We start from the raw sequence: 18,232 nt of genomic DNA, 5'->3' as shown, positions 1-18,232 counted from the left end.
TAGCTCTGGGAGAGATGGGAAGACAGTGTTAGCTGTTGGTGTTACAGGTGAAATAACAACATTTGATAAGGTATTACAAGAAAGAGATGAGTCTGGAAAAAAAATTGTTTGCAAGCCATAATAAGAATAGAGAGAGGTCTCCTTGGTGGCACAAGGGTTTATGCACAGCACTATGAAGCAGTCCACAGGCACTGCAATGCAAGTTCAATTCCTGGCCAGGGAGCCACGCACATGGCACAGTGGACCTCTCCTGATATGCCCGCTGCTCCCCTCAGCAGGGTATTTCAGTAGATCTGCCTATTCTGATCCCCACTCTGTCTCTGGTGAATCCTCCTACCCCTTGTATCTCTGGCCTGCACCATAGCTCTGGTAAGCATAAATAAAATCTTCACCCAAAAAATGAGAGAGAGAAATCCAAGAAATGTCAGGTTTCAATGTTGAAACAACATTTGCATTTAGACACCAAACAGAGATAAAGTTTAAAAGATTTTAAGGGACAACGGTAGATGAAAGAATAGTATTCCTACATATTGTCAAAGGGTCTCATCACTGAGGGTAAGGCAAAATTAAGGATGTGGTTCCAGACAGAAGTGTGCTGCCTTGAAGAGCAGCCCCCACTTGATGTGGAAGCACAAGCTAACGGGATGTATCAATTTTTATTTTTTTATTTATTTTTTTTTGCCAAGGACCAGTCTCCCACATGTGAAGGTAATTAGGGGTACACTGCAATAGGGAGTTTTAAAACAGTCAGCCTGATATTTATGATCTTCATGTGTCACTAATGCTATGCCAAGTCAGTGATAAAATCTCATCCCTGTGGGATTGACAAACCTGTTCCATTGCTGATACCATTAGGATGAAGGTAGAGGTAAGAGCGAATCAATATTTCAGGCTGGAAAACTTTGTCTGTAATCAAAGACTAAGCTTTAGAGTTTGGCTGCCTGAAAATCTACAAGACTGAGATCAAAGCACCAGATGACAGTTTGAGACCAAATCCCCAGCCCTTTGATATCCAGCAGTTGGAAACTGGACATAGAAAGTCTCCCTGGGTCTCAAGGGACGTATATCCCCATACCCCTAAGACAAGGCCAAGGGAAGGAACAGCCAAGAAGGAATTCCCAAAGGGCAAAATATCTGCTCTCAAAAGGGAGGCTGGTCCAAGTTACCCAAAGAGAAGTGCGAGGTCATATAATAACCTGTATGCATTGGAATCATTAGCATGGTGTAGTTTTAATATTCCATATAGCTGTATGATGCAGTGGCTATGCATTTTAATATATGCTAGGTACTCTACACATCCTATATAAATATGTCATAATATGTAAATTGGTCACAGTTGTTAGCTGTATGTTTTAGAAATATCATAACTTCACTAAATTTTTATTGTTCTATCAAATATCGAGGTGTTTATCAAGTTAGGAATTGTCTTATTTCTCATAATTCTGTCTAATTTTTCTCTATATATTTTGATGTTATTATCATACAAACATTGAAAATTATTGTATTTTTACACTATTTTTCACATAAAAATGTCCTCTTTGTTTCTAATAATGTTCCTGCCTTAGAGTCTGGTCTTTATTAGTCTATGTATATTTAACTTTCATTTAATATACATGTGGTATTTCTTTTATGATTCTTTTGTTTGCAACGTTTTTGTGTCCTTATATTTATGGTATTTCTTATAGAATTTGTGTCTTTATGGACTCTATTTCACTTCATGGTGTACATTTACATATAATGAAATTATATTCAGATTTGTATTTAACTATTTTTTCCTCAACTTCATTATAAGCTCATGTCTCTGCTTCCTTTCTTCCTTATCAATCATTTATTATTATTATTTCATCATAATATTGTCACCATTAATACTCCCTCTTTCTGTTTTTCTTTTTTTTTCTTTTAAGATTTATTTTATTTTATGCATGCAAGAGCCAGAGCACAGGCCAGAGGTGTGGGGGTGAGAGGATTAACCAGAGACAGAGTGGGGAACAGAACAGGTAGATTGACGGAAGTACACTGCTGAGAGGAGCAGCAGGTGAGTCAGGAGAAGTCTGCTGCACCATGTGGGTTGCTCCGTGGCCAGCTGGGAGATCAAATTCGTGCTGCAGAGGCTGAGGATAGCTTCATAGGTTGTGTCTTAACCCCTTGCACCACCAGCGAGGCCCAATACTCCCTCTTTCTTTCCCCTCTTAGCTTACTAGTTACATGTTAGTTGTCTATTATTTTGTGTCTCTCTTAGTGGTATTACCTTAAGAATCATCAACTTATTTGAATCAAATAGAAAGCTTTGCTTTTGTCACTTCTCTTATGATTCTAGAACCTTAGGCCACTTTAACTGGGAACCTGCAACTAAACTGGGATTGCCTGGTGAACTTTAAGAGACAGAAAATGGCCATTTCAACGCAGCTGAGAAAGCATGAAAGAAGAAGAAATTCACATTTCCTTCTCCTACCAGGTCATGCTGATTGCAATATACTGTACTTAGTGTCAAAATGGCTTTTGGGGAGTTCTTACAAGTCACAGCTGTGCCTCAGTCCACATCCAACTCTGGCAAGTCAGCTTGCTGTAGAGTCCATGCAACAGACAGCAAAAGTCACTGGAACCTGTAAGCGAGAATTGTCTTGACAACTTTGACAATTTTAGCCAATTGCCTTCAAGCATTCATGTCTATGTGACTGCAACACTGACATTTTTATGTGAGGGATTATTGTCTCTTGTATGTAACAACTGCAAAATAAATTGCCAGATGAAACAACAGATTAAAGTAAAATGTTTCAAATTGTGCTTTCAAAATTGTATTCTTAGTGAAAAATTATCTTTGAGAAAAATACCACATCAAAATGGATCAAATTTTCAGTGTTTCTACTTTAGTACATCACAAGTAAAAATAGCTTAAAATATTTCAAAAGTCACAACTAATACATACCAAAGATATTCTTTAAAAAAGGAGAGGGAACCATTGCTTCATAGTGCTTTATCCTAACTTGATTAGATAGAGCTGTTTCTCTATCAGCCGAGAACAGCAATACTAAGAGGTAAACACTTTCATCACCTAAGACACTTACCTTGTCACTCACCAGAGCTTTTGAAAATCTGTGCTATCACATTTATCAATATGGTCAGTAAAAATAACACATGACTATTTATTAAATTCTGAAGGTAAATCAGTCTTTCTACCTGAAAATATAACATTATGAGGGACCATAGAAGTTATGTCTAGAACTCTGCCAACTGTTTCTGCAAAGGGTGAAATGATAAATATTTTAGGTTTTGCAGACTCTGTCATGATCATGAAACTCTGCTATAGAAGCACAAAAGTAACCACAGATAATAAATAAATAAAATGAACGGACATGTCTATCAGCCAATAAAACTTCATTAACAAAAATTAAAATTGGGCAACTTATGGGATGATTCCTTTCCTTGCCTGCCAATCCTTGATGTATTTCATTGAACACAGGATGATGCTGAAGCCTAAAGGCATCATAACTTGTCCAAGAACACCTAGTCACCAAGTTGTCTTATGACCACTCCTCATTAAAGAAACTTACTTATACTTAAAAAATAGAATTAATTTCAGAGCAGTCCTTCAGACTCAATTTCCTCCACGAAAATAATGATAATGATAGAATGCATCTGTCCTTTCATAACATCTACTATTGGCACCATGGAAGTTCTAAAGAACCAAGTGCTCTTGTTCAGGTTGTAACATGTGTGTGCTGACAACAGGCACACCCAGGTTGTGGTGCACAACCAGAGGTGTGAGTGTGCACATATCAGGGTGACTGCTGGCTCGGTGGCACTTGGAGTAATACAAAGAGCAAAGAGATTCTGCAACAGCATTTGTGACATTATGTAGGGAGCTGTCAGTTCCTTGCCTTGACAAATTTTGTCCAACAAATACCAAATGGAAGTGTTATGAAACTTTATTAAGAAATTAATTTATTAATTATTAATTAAATCCTAGACAAAAGTGACAAGGTCTCCATCCTTATGCATTACATTCTTGTACGTCTACATCTATAATTTCGAACACTGATAAGTGACATTAAGAAATAAAGTTAAGGGGGCCTCCCTGGTGGCACAAGGGATTAAGTCTCAGTGCTATGAAGCTATCCAAAGCCACTACAGCATGAGTTCGGTCCCCCGCCGGGGACCTGACCCACATGGCGCAGCAGACCTCTCCTGACTTCTCACTGTTCCCCTCAGCAGTGTATTTCAGTCAATCCACCTGTTCTGCTCCCCACTCTGTTGCTGGTGAATACTCTCACTCCTCTGTCCCCGCCGTTGGCTACACCCCAGCTCTTGTATGCATAAACAAACAAATCTTAAAAAAAAAAAAAGAAAGAATGAACTCTAAGGAGAGAGTGTGCGATGGGAGAGGAAGATGGCTGGGGAAGTACTCCTTCAAATACAGCCCCCGGTGACGTTAGCAAGCCAGCAAGGGGTCATCCGGAGAAGCCCTTTCCAGGCTGTGTGAGGAGTATGAGTAGAGGCCACAGGTTAGGAACAGTGGGGAAATTAGGGACCCTCAAGATTAGTGAGTAAAACTGAAGCTCAGGCCTGGGAACTGGGGTGTCCCCTGCCTGAGTTGCTCTTGGGAAATCTCTCCAAATGCTGCAGCTGTTTGCCAGGTCAACCCCACTCTCCATCCTGCTGTCTCTTCGTCTATCACATCAGGGTTCCCCCAAAGAGTACAGGATTCCTGTACTCCCTCACCCCTCACCCTCAGAATTGTCTACTTCTTTAGCTATTCACTCATATAGGCATTTCCCTTTGCATCAGGAAGGGGACTTTGTTGGTTTCCTAGAACCACCAAATCAAAGCACAATGGGCTGCAGCACCCCTCCCTACTGTGCCCACACATCTCCTTCCTGTGGGAAGCCCTGATGGCTATGTGTTTAAATTTGCTCTTTTTAGTAGGATGCCAATCCAATTGGATTAGGGCTCATGCTAACAGACTCATTTTAACCTATCACTACCACTTATGTCTCCAAACATAGTCACATTCTAAGGTCCTGGGGTTAGGGCTTTCACATGAATTTTGAAGGCATTCAATTAAGTTCACACAGGGACTTAATGGTCCATGACCCCAACTATCTGGAGGAAGGAACGGGTGCTCCTTTGCAGTGGCTACACACACGTCCATTATGTGCAGGATAACCAGGGCACACACCAGGCACAGAATGCCCATTTTCAGTGTAGGCACCAGAGAACCCCTTCTAAGGTGAATCAACCAAACTACTCTTTTCCCAAGGAAAGAACTTTGCTGGACAGAGATGTCTAGTTGATTCTTCACCAGGAGGGCATGTGTTCTAAACACTGTACCAAATGTACACCTGGCTTCTAGCAGGTCCCTCGGGGAATCTGTGTCAAATAAATGAAAGCTCCCAGCTTTGGGCAAAGAGGAAACTGCAAAGCCACTGCTCAAAATTTCTGTTCAGCAACCCAGGAGGACACATCCAAATGTCCACACAGTGAAATCTTCAAATTTTTCAGAAAACCTTCAACCAACTCCATTGTCATGAGAGAACTGCCAAATAACCTGACTTTCATAGTTTACGGTATTGTCAGTATACCAAGTTGCCAGTGTGCTAGCTGCTGAATTCACACCATGAGGGCTTCACGACCTGCAAGTCACCATGTCATGGTTTTGAAATTAAACTATTGACCAAAGTATAAAATCTGCAGCCATGGGCAAAGGTCGACTCACACAACCAGTTGACCTCCAGTGCTACCAGGCAAACCATTTATGTTCTGAGACTCACTTGTCTCACTTACCTTCTTTTTAGAAGGTGATACTGATTTTAGAGACTAAAGGGGGAAGCTGGGAAGATCGCATCTTGGAGTTTAATCCTTCTGAGGGCCAGCTGAGACCGATGACTTGAACACGAAAATACAGTGTCATTACAAAAGTAAAATGCAAACCCAAGTTGGCATTCTGCATTCATTCCTATTCCTCATGAGGAAAGCCAAATTACTGGAGCAGAAAGTAACACATTAACACAAAGGGGAACAATTAATATTTTAGAGAGAAATTTTTCATGATGGCATCCATTTTACACAATTTATTTCAAATGACAGTCAAGGTAGCTTCTAAATGAAACATCAGGTCTGTACACAGCTGCTTCATCAGTATGTCTCTATTATGTCTCGTCCTCAAGTTGCTTCCAGCCCATCAGAAATAATTTAGGGCCTCCCCTGTGATGCTGTGGTTGAGCACTGGGTTACAAAGCTGCCTGCAGCCTCTGCAGCGCGAGTTCCATACCTAGCTGCTCCCCGGCCACCAGAGGAGGGTCCCACATGGCGTGCAGACCTCTCCTGCTGCCCTGCTCCCCTCAGCAGTGTACTTCAGTCCTTCTGCCTGCTCTGCTCCCCGCTCAGGCTCTGGTGAATTCTCTCACCCTCCCGCACTACTAACTGTACCCCCAGTGATTGTATAAATAAATAAATAAACAAATCTTTAGGAAAAAAAAGAAAAAAGAAATAATTTACCCCGAGTCAGGTTTTAAATCAAGGATATCCACCAGTGCACACTGCTTTGCAGTGATGATATTGTTTTAAATGCAGGGGGCCAAAAAGAAATGCATGGAGATGTTAAATGTAATTCAGGTTCTTGTCCTGCATTTTTAACTTTCTGCCAGGAGGAAGACTTATTTCAAACCCGATTCGTTTAGGAAGTGAGACTTTCTCAAATGCCCTCCCGTCGACTGCAGCTGGATGTATCAGGACGCTCCTCGTGAGCTCCTGCAGTGGGCCGGGTTCTCCAGCACATTCCCCAGTGCACTTAAGAGGGAAGACAAGGTCCCAAATCTGCTGCTCCTCAGAAGCTCCCCGAGCACCGCTGTTTGCAGGAAGGCTCCAGAGGGTCGGCGAGGCCTGTCTCAGACGGGCCCTGGCCGGAATCTCTGGCCATCATTCCTCGTCACATGGGCGGAGGCCACTTGTGCTCGTGGCCTGAGCTGCCCTGGCTGGAATTCTCTTTCCTCCAGTTTCCCTTTTGTCCAGATGGCACATCTCCCTGTGGGGCTTGACAATGAGTGATGCTCTCAAGCCCTGCTCTTTCACACCCTGTGGGTGACCTATCAATTTTCATGGGTCACCTTTGACCTGGGAGCTGACAGTTTGATTAGGATTTATGAGTATCTTCTCAGAATAATTAACACAACAGGTGGCAGCATAATAATTTTGATTACCCAGCATTTCATGAAACCACAACAAAGCTGACTTCATTTTCTGAATAAGAGAAGGACAACAATTAGAAATTCAACAAAGAAATGCTTTTATGCCAACGTTCTTCCTTTTGTCCTTCACACAGAAGACTTAATAGGCCTGTGTTCCCCTTAGATACCAGGAAAAGGTAAGGAACTTCTACTCTGTGAATATAAGAAGACAGTTTTCAGCATCAGATGACTATAATTATTTTTCTTTCTTTACTGAAGTCTTGATTAATTGAGCTATGTCAGACCTGTCCACCAGATCATCTTTTAGCATCCCCATTTTGACAATGGCTGGTTCCCAGGGAAGAATTGATGATCAGAGGAATTTCGGGACTGCATTTCACTGTTTGTAAAGCATGGTGAAGTGATCCATTCGACCAGTCATATTTGTAAACATTCCCTCCAAAGGATACAAGCCCAACTTGAAAATCCTCCCCTACAAAAAGCTTATTTTTTATTTTCAAAAAGCTTATTTTTAGTTTCAAGCCTTCTCGTAGGAATCTGTCTTTTTGAAAGTGCTATTTTTACATGACCCACAGCATTTTTAACTTTCTTCTCCAACTTCAGTTTTGTGGGAGATTTTTCACCAAAAGTCACCATGTGGCCTTTATTCAAGACAATGGTGACCTGCTCTCTAGAGATTATAGTCCAAACACGACACTCTCCTGGGGATTGACATTTATCTCCAATGATTCCATTGTGTGTTTGAGGAAAGTGCCTACCTTGAAGAACACCTGATGCTGGTTTTTTGAGAGACTAAATAAAAATCAAGTCAGGTAAGCTTTATCCACCACTGCTCTCCATTTAATCTCTGCCGAAAATGGACCTATGTGTTACTAATGAGATGGAAGCACACAGGCCTCTGAATATGTGACAGGCCTGCCTACCACCCAGTGCTGGGGCAGGGGAGGGGGTAGTGGGGAGGGCACTCCCTTGCATATGAAATGAAGTTTTGTAGGGCTCCACAATGGTAATATTACAGGCTTATCATTTTTTTTTTTTGTAGAGGCACGTTTTATTTATTTATTTGTTTGTTTGTTCGTTTTTGTTTATACATGCACTGGGTACAGTCAGAAGCGCGGGAGGGTGAGAGAATTCACCAGAGCCAGAGCAGGGAGCAGAGCAGGCAGAAGGACCAAAGTACACTGCTGAGGGGAGCAGCAGGCGACAGGAGAGGTCTGCGCGCCATGTGGGACCCTCCTCTGGTGGCCGGGGAGCAGCTGGGGATCGAACCGGCACCGCAGAGGCCGCGGGCAGCTTCGCAACCCAGCGCTCAACCGCTGCGCCACCGGGGAGGCCCTACAGGCTTATCATTTTAATTGACTTTTTGGCATATAAAAATATCCCTACAATCCTGCTTTACATTATAGTTTAATAACAGCTTAACACACATCTATGAAATATTCATTTCTGTTACATTCATATTTTAAAATATTTGATGGAGAGCCTGGTTAATAGATAAAGGAGAGTCCCTGGAATATTAAGGACCCTTAGAAGCAGGTAGGGTCCTCGCTGGAAAGTCAAGGACAATTACCATGGGGATCACACATTTCAATTCTGATTTTTTAAATTCATAAAGGCTCCCTGGAACCCAAACATGGAGACCATGGTGGGTATTTTTACTTCCCCCACGGCCATTGTCAGCTCCCTGTTTCTGCCCCGAGATCCTCACCAAACACAGACCTATTCCGAGGAAAGTAACAGACATACCAGAGCCACTGATGTCTGTGTAAAGGGTGATGGTGATGAACTTTGGGAACACCCCGCCGCAGAAGCCACCACATCCCCCTTTGGGTTCACATGCCTTTCAGCTCTCCACCCACCCTCAGCTTTGCAGGGGAAGTTGGGAAGTTTACTTTGAAAACATGATACATGTGCGAATCATGAGGTAATTTTGGCACTTCGTTCCCCATCAATTTTTAAATTAATTATCTGGAATCAAGCAGCCATTAATTTTGGCCATAGACTTTTTGATTAGAAGTTCTGACCCCCTTTTGCCTTTTGGCAACTCCTATACAATCCGATGACAAGCCGGGTAACCCTTGACACCTGATCCGACACAGAGTCACACTCTGGCTGGTGATCTGCCATCTTCAGCAATCCTTGGTTACCACGGGACATTCACCCCCTTCTGCCTGCCTCTGAGAAATACTGCTGCCTTCTGCCAACTGGCCTCTGCAGAAAACTTACTTCCCAGGGAAGGGAAAAATCCACCCCACAATGCCCCACTTTATGCTGTTACTTCTGTTTCACAAACTTTACACTACAGCATCGCCCATATGTTTGTGCAGTGCGCACAAAGGTTTCTTTAGAAAACGCTGATGCTAATTATAAATTTAATTTGCATTTTAATTAGAATGGTAACAAATTAAAAGCATGGCAGCTGGAGAATTTTGAACACTTAGCAGAGATTTGGTGTTAGGTGCTTCGTTTTGTCTTTATCTTTTTAAAATTATGTATACATGCAAAACAAACAGAAACAATAAAGCAAACGAGCCACATCTGACATTGCACTTCTACAGGATTTGTTGTTCCCCTCCACTCTGTTTCCTCTTCTTGCGTAGAAATAGATCCATGTGCGTGATTTTCAATGGCTTATCAGCATTTCTCATATCAAAGTTACTTAATTGAACCTCTTATTATATATTCAGCTTATTCTATTATTTCACTGTTACAACTAATGATATGATGATAATCTGTGTAAATATACCTTTAGACATATCTGATTATTTTTTTAAGATAGTAAAATTGCTAAGTGAAAGGGCATGCACAACTTTTTGGATGTTGCCGCTTATTTCCAAATTGCCCTCAAGAAAGATTTTTCCAATTTGCGCTATCTTTGAGCACGAGTTGGCTCCCCCACACCCTTGTCAACACCAGGCATTCGCATTACTTTCAGCCTTAATAAGATGTTTTCATTATGAAGAGGGGCGGAGCAACATGGCGGCGAGGAGACGCTGAGAGTAAGATCTCCCATTAAAAAAAGTTAATAGGGAGGAAAAGCGGCAGGTCCCAGTGAGAACTGGGACACGGAAGATAAACGGGTGACGCCAGCAAACTACCCGAAGAAGAAAGTGGCCATAAAAGAGGACTAGAAGGGAGGGAAGCGCAGAACCCTGCTCCCCTCCCCCGCCCACAGAGGCGGCACTCTCTGACCAGCAGAGAGGAGGAAACAACAAACCAAAACGGCCAACAAGAAAAACGGACACAGCAAGCGGGACTGTGAGTGGAAAGGAACTATTGCAGCCACCACACCCCGTGAACGGGAGCTGAGGCGAACCCTGCAGGATCCGCCGCGGAGGTGAGCTCCAGGCGCCATTAAAGAGAGCCCCGCCCCCCAGGAGGAGACCAGCACCAGCACACAGCCCCGGCCGCCCGGTAAGCTTGCGCGGAAAGTGGCGGGGATCCAGACCGGATCACAGCTGCCCAGGTCCCCGCGCCTGCGACCTAGGCTTGCGGGGAGACGGCGGAGGCCCTCCCTGAGTGAGCAGGAACAAGGCGCCCAGGCAGGGGAGCGGGATTCAAAAGGCACCATTCCCGCGCCACTGATCTGGGCTACAGCCCGTGTCCTGGAACTGAGGGCTTTGGAACTGAGACCTGGGGCACGAAATTAGGGGCGTGGGTTCCCCACGACAGTGGGGCACAAGGCAGACACAGCACCCCAAAGCCGTTGAGGTGTACCCTACCATCCCCGCTCTGCTCCCTGTCCCACGGGGTGGAAAATCAGCTCCCCAAGGGCTCTAGGAGAGATCTCTGGCGCCACCTAGCGACTTGACCCCAGCACAGGCTACTGAAGGAGCTAGTGGCCAGCTGGGGAGTTAGCCCACACCTTGCTCCTTCCGAACAAGTAGTCTGAGCCCACAGGGAGAGCGAGCACCCACAGCCGGGGCAGACCAGGCGCGCAGAAGAGTGTGCCTGAGACCAGACGCGCAGGGAGTGTGTCCCACATCACCATTTTAGAACAGGGACATTTCTTCAGTAAAGACTACCTGCAGAAGGCTTCCTCAGGAGCCAGAGGTGAGCGGGGGAAGTTCGCCCACGCCAGAACCCCTCTGGCCTGCAGTCCAAGCCCAGAGGGGAGCAGGAACCACCGCCGGGGCAGACCAGGCGCACAGGGGAGTGTGTCCCCACATCGGCATTTTAGAACAGGGACCTTTCTCCATTAAAGGCTGCTTGAAACTGACAGATGACTCCTGGAAGAACCAGAGGGGAACAGAGAAGCCCACCCAAGATGCCGGCCAGTCCCAACAACACAGTGTCCCAACGCATACGGCAAATTAGAAAACAGACAGTAGGGAGGAGAAGAACCACACGCAACCTAGCAACTCTCCAGAGAAAAAGCACACCACAAAAAGAAAGCCAGCCCCCAGATTGCAAAGACAATAACTTGGAAGAATTTCTGAGCCTTCCAGAAAGAGAATTTAAAATTGCCGTGATTAAAAAACTGACAGAAGTCATAAAGGAAAACAATGATAAGGGAAAAATAATCAACGATCAGAAGAATGCAATTGAGTCCCTAGAGAGGGAAAACAATGGTCAGAAGAAAGAAATTGAGTCCCTAAAGAGGGAAGTAAAAGAAATGCAGGAGATCAAAGAATTAATGGAAGAACTAAAGAATTCTGGGAAAAGCAATGAAAGCAGAATAGATGAAATGGAAGAACGAATAAGTAATCTTGAAGACACAGAAATAAAAAGAACCAAAACAGAAAAGGAAAGAGAAGTACGAAGGAAAAAGAACGAAGAAAGACTTCGGGAACTATCTGACTCCATGAGGAAAGGAAATATAAGAGTTATAGGAATACCAGAAGGAGAGGAGAGAGATGTAGGAACAGAGAAAATATTCAAAGAGATAATTGAAGAGAACTTCCCAAATGTGAAGAAGGAGCTGAAAATTGATATACAAGAAGCAAGAAGAACACCAAACTTCCACGACGAAAGGAAAAATACAGCAAGACACATAATAGTAAAGCTCCCAAGAATCCAGGACAAGGAAAAAATAATGAAGCTGGCAAGAGGGAAGAAACAGATAACATTCAAAGGAAAACCAATCAGGCTGACATCAGACTTCTCCGAAGAAACACTACGGGCAAGGAGAGAGTGGAGGGACATAGTCAACAGACTCCAAGAAAACAGATGCCAACCAAGAATACTCTATCCCGCAAAGCTCTCCTTCCTCTTTGAAGAAAGAATATGGACCTTCCCAGACAAACAGAAACTCCGGAATTTCATTGCAACTAAACCCCCACTCCAAAAAATACTACAAGGAGTCCTAAAGCCAGAACCTCAGAGGGACGAATAACAATGAAAGAAGGCCAAAAAAAAAAAAGTTATTAAAAGAATAAATAAATAAAATCAAAGGAAAGACAAACACAATGGCAAATACAGATGTTAACATATCAATATTAACTCTAAATGTAAATGGACTAAACTCTTCAATAAAAAGACACAGAGTGGCAGCCTGGATTAAGAAACAAAACCCAACCTTTTGCTGTCTCCAGGAAACACATTTAGCTACAAAAGATAAAAATAGGCTCAAAGTCAAAGGATGGAAAACAATCCTACAAGCAAATGGACCAAAAAAGAAAGCAGGAACAGCTATACTTGTATCAGATAAAACAGATTTCAAACTCAAAAAGATAAAAAGAGACCCCAATGGTCACTACATTATGATCAAGGGGACAATACTTCAAGAAGAAATAACACTCATTAACATATACTCACCAAACGAAGGAACACCAAAATATATCAGACAACTGTTGTCCTCTCTGAAAACAGACATCAGAGAAAACACATACGTAGTAAGAGACTTCAACACACCACTATCAACAATGGATAGATCAACAAGACAAAAAATAAGTAAAGAAACCAAAGCTCTAAATAAGGACCTAGAGAAATTAGGCTTAACAGACATCTATAGAACACTAAACCCCAAAAAAACGGAGTACACATTTTTCTCAAGCGCACACGGATCATTCTCCAGGATCGATCACATACTGGGGCACAAGACAAACATCAACAGATACACCAAGATTGAAATCATATCAACCATCTTTTCTGACCATGAAGGCATCAAACTAGAAATAAACCATAAAAAGAAGGCAAGGAACTTTCCTACCTCATGGAGATTAAAAACCACACTACTGGAAGACCATTGGACTAATGAGGAGATCAAAGAAGAAATTAAAAAATTTTTTGAATTGAACGACAAGGAGGACACTAATATCCTAAATGTATGGGATGCAGCAAAAGCAGTAATAAGAGGAAAATATATAGCAATAGAAGCTCACATCAAGAAACAAGAAAGAACGCAAAGAAACAACCTCATCTCGAAGCTCAAAGATCTAGAAAAAGAACAAAAAAAAACCCCAAAACCAGTAGAAGAAAAGAAATAATAAAAACCAAAGCAGAAATAAATGAAATTGAAACTAAAAAACAATCCAAAAGATCAATGAAACCAAGAGCTGGTTTTTTGAAAAAATCAATAAAATAGACAAACCCCTAGCCAGGCTCACAAAGGAAAAAAGGGAGAAAGCACAAATAAACAGGATCGTCAATGAAAGAGGAGAAATCACAACTGACACAGCAGAAATCAAAAGAATAATCAGTAACTACTATGAACAGTTATATGGAAACAAGTTTAACAATCTAGAGGAGATGGACAAATTCTTACAACTCTACAATCACCCAAAGCTAGATAAAGAAGAAATAGAACCCCTAAACAGACCAATTACAAGCAGCAAAATTGAAATGGTAATCAAAAACCTCCCCAAAAACAAAAGCCCAGGACCTGATGGATTTACAAATGAATTCTACCAAACATTCAGAGACGAATTAGTGCCTATCCTTCACAAACTCTTCCAAAAAATTGAGAAGGAAGGGACAATACCAAACACATTTTATGAAGCCAACATTACACTAATACCAAAACCGAACAAGGACAACACAAAAAAGGAAAACTACAGGCCAATCTCCCTAATGAACACTGATGCAAAAATCCTCAATAAAATTTTAGCTATCAGAATCCAACAATGTATCCATAAGATAATTCACCACGACCAAGTTGGATTCATTCCAGGGGCACAAGGATGGTTTAACATCCGAAAATCAATCAACGTTATCCAACACATCAACAAAAAGAAATATAAAAACCATATGATAATATCAATAGATGCTGAGAAAGCTTTCGACAAAGTGCAACACCCATTCATGATAAAAGCCCTTGAAATTCTGGGGATACAAGGAACATACCTCAACATCATAAAGGCCATCTATGACAAGCCAACAGCCAGTATCATTCTCAATGGTGAAAAGCTGAAAGCAATTCCATTAAGATCTGGAACAAGACAAGGATGTCCACTCTCACCATTGCTTTTCAATATAATACTGGAAGTCCTAGCCAGGGCAATAAGACAAGAGAAAGACATCCAAGGAATCCAAATAGGAAAAGAAGAAGTCAAACTATCACTATTTGCAGACGATATGATATTATACATAGAGAACCCCAAAAACTCCACAGAAAAGCTAATTCAACTCATCAATCAGTTCAGTAAAGTGGCAGGATACAAAATCAACACGCAAAAGTCAGTAGCCTTCCTATACACAAACAATAAATCTGAAGAAGAAGAAATCAAAAAGACCATCCCTTTTGTTATTGAAACAAAAAAAATCAAATATTTGGGAATAAATCTAACAAAAGAGGTAAAGGACCTATACAAAGAAAACTATAAAACACTGTTAAAAGAAATAGAAGAAGACACAAAGAAATGGAGAGACATCCCCTGCTCATGGATTGGAAGAATAAACATTATTAAAATGGCCATCCTACCAAAAGCAATATACAGATTCAATGCTATTCCAATCAAAATTTCAATGTCATTCTTCAAAGAAATAGAACAATTATTGATGAAATTCATATGGAATCACCAAAAACCCCGAATAGCCAAAGCTCTCCTGAAAAAAAAAGAAGGGAATGGAGGCATCAGACTCCCAGAATTCAAACTATACTACAAAGCCATAATCATCAAAACTGCATGGTATTGGAACAAGAACAGACATACAGACCAATGGAATCGAATAGAAAATCCAGAAATAAACCCACAGATTTATGGTCAACTAATCTTTGACAAAGGAGCAAAGAATATGCATTGGAGCAAAGAAAGTTTGTTCAATAAATGGTGCTGGGAAAACTGGGTCGCTACATGCAAAAGAATGAAGCTTGACCACCACCTCACACCATACACAAAAATCAACTCAAAATGGATTAAAGAACTAGACATAAGACCTGAAACCATAAAATATATAGAAGGAAATATAGGCGAAACACTACGTGATATGCACATCAAAGACATCTTTACAGACACATCACCCAAAGCAGTGATAGTGAAGGCAAAGATAAACAGCTGGGACTACATCAAATTAAAGAGCTTTTGCACAGCAAAAGAGACAATAACAAAAACAAAGAGAAACCCCACCAACTGGGAGAACATTTTTGCACCCAACACTAATGATAAAGGACTGATCACAAAAATCTGCAAAGAACTGATGAGACTCAACAACAACAAAGAAAATAATCCAGTCAAAAAATGGGCAGAAGAGCTTAAAAGAAACATCTCTGAAGAGGAAATGCAAATGGCCAACAGGCATATGAAAAAATGTTCAACATCACTTGTCATCAGGGAAATGCAAATCAAAACTACCATGAGATACCATCTTACACCAGTGAGAATGGCACATATTAAAAAAAACTAGCAACAACAAATGTTGGCGAGGGTGTGGAGAAAAAGGAACTCTTCTGCACTGTTGGTGAGAGTGCAAACTGGTCCAACCACTGTGGAGAGCTGTATGGAGATTTCTGGACCTACTAAACATAGAGCTTCCATATGATCCAGCAATTCCACTCCTAGGTATTTACCCAAAGGACACAGAAACATCAATTCCAAAGAACACCTGCACCCCTATGTTTATAGCAGCACTGTTTACAATAGCTAAGCTTTGGAAACAACCCAAATGCCCAAAAATAGATGACTGGATCAAGAAGATGTGGTACATATATACCATGGAATATTACTCAGCATTCAAAGAAGATAAACACATGCAATTTGCAGCAACATGGATGGCGCTGGAAGGGATCATGCTCAGCGAAGTAAGCCAAAAAGAAAAAGAAAAATACCGGATGGTCTCACTCATAGCAGGAATCTAGAAAACTTAAATAAGGGACCAGGAAAATGAATAACTATAAGAAAGTGAAAATCAAAATCAACAAAAAACTATGAACCAGAGACACTTTTAGGGGGGCGGGGGTGGGAGGGGAGGGATTGGGGTCAGAATGGGGGGGCTGCAATTGTATGGGGAATATAACAATAAAATTTATTAAAAAAAAAAAAGATGTTTTCATTATTATTATATATTTTTCAGTTTCCTGCATATCATTCTCTTTTTTTTTTTTTCTATTTTTGTCCTTTCTCACCTACTTGGTGAGAAAATGCAGGTGGTGAAACTAGAAACTGTCACTCTCTGAACTAGAAATCCTTTCTCTAGAGGCTCAAAAAGCTATTTCATAAAGAAATGTTTTTCAAGCTCTCTAATTTTAAGCATCCCAATCACCACCAGTCTGTCTTAAGCCTCAGGCCTACAAGGAGCTTCTCGCAGCCTAAGGAAAACCTGCATATATGTGGCTTTTCTTGTATTGCCTTTGGTGACCTGTGCCTTTGGGATGTCTTTGAGATGTTTGATGCTTTTTGTAGCTGGAGTATTGATCAGGGGAGCAAAAGGGAGTGATAGCGTAGCAAGAGGATGCCTGCTTCTGGGGTCTAAAGGGTCTGCCCACACTTAAATCTCAGGAGTGTTGACACTTGTCCCAAACCTGATGCCAAAGAAAACCTTTGTCTCAGATGGAAAAGAACCACCATAATTTGAGTTCATAGAGAGCATAAACTATATTTTGAGATATCTGTAACTCTAAAGTCATAAAAAAATATCTATTACTTCTAATAGTGACTAAATTCAACTAGCCTAATACTATTGTGGCTTATCATGACTGCCATTCATTAATTGAAAGGCACACTGAGTGACTGTCTGCACTGACAGACAGACCTCAGGCTACGGGTCCTAGTAAGAAGGGCATGTGCCAAGCTCTGTGCTGGGAGATTTGCAGCCCCCATAATTGTCTCTGTGACTCTCTGAGAACTCTTTGTAAACTGTCAACTCAGCATCAAGTGGCTGTTATGATCTCTTAGTGCTTACCACAGAACACTTGTGCAATAGCCACATGTATTTTCCATGTGCCTTTCCAAAAGTCAGAGTGCTGGTGAGCTTTTGAACCTACATAAATACCATATTTTTCAGATCATGTCTGTGCATGTCCAAGTCATGATGCCCATTATTACCTGTTCTCTAAAACCCACTTTCACCTAAACCAAAACTAAGAATTAGTTTTTAGAATTTGGATGAACGTTTTTGAAATATTAAGAACAGTAATTTTTATTTTTTTATTTTTTAAATACATTTTTTTAAGATTTATTTGTTTATTTATACAAGCACTGGGTACAGTCAGAAGCATGGGAGAGTGAGAGAATTCACCAGAGCCAGAGCGGGGAGCAGAACAGGCAGAAGGACTGAGGTACACTGCTGAGGGGAGCAGCGGGCAGCAGGAGAGGTCAGCGCGCCATGTGGGACCCTCCTCCGATGGCCGCGGAGCAGCCGGGGATCGAACTGGAGCTGCAGAGGCTGCAGGCAGCTTCGCAACCCAGCGCTCAACTGCTGCGCCACTGGGGAGGCCCAAGAACAGTAATTTTTAAAAGGATTTCTGCTAAGACTTCTCATTTACAGAGAGAAGTGAAACAGGGCCTTCTAGTACCGCCTTCAAGGGACAGGCAGAGGCTCAGGAATTCATGTGTTCCCAAAACCAAGCCTTGAGACTCAAGGCCAATCAACCTCTGCTCTTTATTGCACACTTTTCCTAATAAAAACATATGTAACAAAATAGCTAAGATAGATAAAAATGTGTAAGAAAA

At 41.7% G+C, this 18,232-nt stretch overlaps 1 long non-coding RNA gene across 1 annotated transcript in view; it reads right to left on the bottom strand.

Moving 5' to 3' along the window:
* The window catches only part of LOC119245217 (uncharacterized), a 57,668-nt gene that overhangs the window by 14,733 nt on the left and 24,703 nt on the right, over positions 1-18,232 (bottom strand). The gene's annotated exons all lie outside the window — the stretch shown is intronic.

This window comes from Talpa occidentalis, unplaced genomic scaffold (genome assembly GCF_014898055.3).
Source record: "Talpa occidentalis isolate TD23 unplaced genomic scaffold, MPIMG_talOcc4v2.1 talOcc4.14, whole genome shotgun sequence".
NCBI classification, from domain to species: domain Eukaryota; kingdom Metazoa; phylum Chordata; class Mammalia; order Eulipotyphla; family Talpidae; genus Talpa; species Talpa occidentalis.
This window is presented reverse-complemented; position numbering and strand designations above follow the sequence as displayed.